Here is a 1,377-nt window from a genome sequence, read left to right as displayed (position 1 = left end):
AAATTGTTTTAAATAAATATAGATATATTTTTAATAAAATGTGAAATAATATTATTATAATTCTTAATTGTTATGTAATAACAAATTAAAGTTTCTTGTGTATTAAAAAATTTGAAAAGATTAAAAAATAATATAATATTTATTTATTAAAGTGTCTGGCAAAACAAATAATTTTGCCATGACATTGAACTTGGCCAGACTATCTTTATAGTTTACTGACTCTATAATTTCTAAAGTCATATTAGTCATGGATCGACAGATGAAGCGTATCACCAAAAAGATACAGCGAAAGTGACCATCAGCCGTGAACTGCGTCATGGTATTGTCGCTTTACAAGATTCGCTTCAATGAAAAGAAAATAGCATATAAATGACGATTCACTGTTAGTGATATCAAACAGTAATTGACTGTCAACAATCGCGTTTACAGTCGCGTTTACGACGAATACGCGATTCGACAATGGTAATATAATAATAATATTAATAACATATAAAGTCAACACGATATTAAGAAACGATATATATAAATATTACAAATATGACTTTTATTATGAATAATTCAGTTTAAAAATGCAAGTGAAAAATTTCAAAATATCTCGACTTCTATACGCTTTTTGAATCCCATAATTAGTGATTTGAATATTATGCCATTAAGAGTTATGTGTGCGTGCATCAAGTTTGCGATTTTAAATCAACAAGAGATCGTTATAGATACTTTAGTATAATGAAATCATAATCTCAACATCATCAATTAATTCAAAATACATGTATGAATAGTCTAAGTGTAACGATCTCAATTTTGTGTTTCAGAGGATTGTTATCAGTTTACTTTTCATTCTGTCGAATGGTGTACTGAACAACGGAAACGCCAAGGAGCAGTGAGTATGCAACCGATACTATGTTATTAGATAATTTCGTCTAGTTTGCACGAAATTGCTTTGAGAGATGTTTGGCATTAAACGTTAAACACAACTTTACGCTTTCTTGTAGAGAAACTCATAGCTTATGCTTACTCTCGTTCTCACTTGTTGGCAATTAATTAAAAAATGTATACACCTCAAGCAATAGCATATTTATAGATTCTTCGCTAATTTTTACACAATGAAAAAAATGTTTGCTAATAATAAATAAAATGTAAATGGTAATTACTAAATACTTTGAAATAATTTCGATTAAATGTTTGATATAAGAAAAGTTAGCGTTAAATCAACTATATTCTTTTTTAAATATTAAGAAATTATTAAATAGCAATGATAGTAGCAATTGGTTACTTACATTATGTTTAATATTATTAAATATTGCACCATACACTAAACGCTAAACAAAGTACATTTGATAGCTATTATAAGACTTTTTTTCTCAGTGTGAAATTCACTTG

This window comes from Atta colombica, unplaced genomic scaffold, assembly GCF_001594045.1.
Source record: "Atta colombica isolate Treedump-2 unplaced genomic scaffold, Acol1.0 scaffold295, whole genome shotgun sequence".
Taxonomy (NCBI): Eukaryota; Metazoa; Arthropoda; class Insecta; order Hymenoptera; family Formicidae; genus Atta; species Atta colombica.
The sequence above is the reverse complement of the archived record's forward strand: the minus strand, read 5'-3'. Positions refer to the sequence as shown.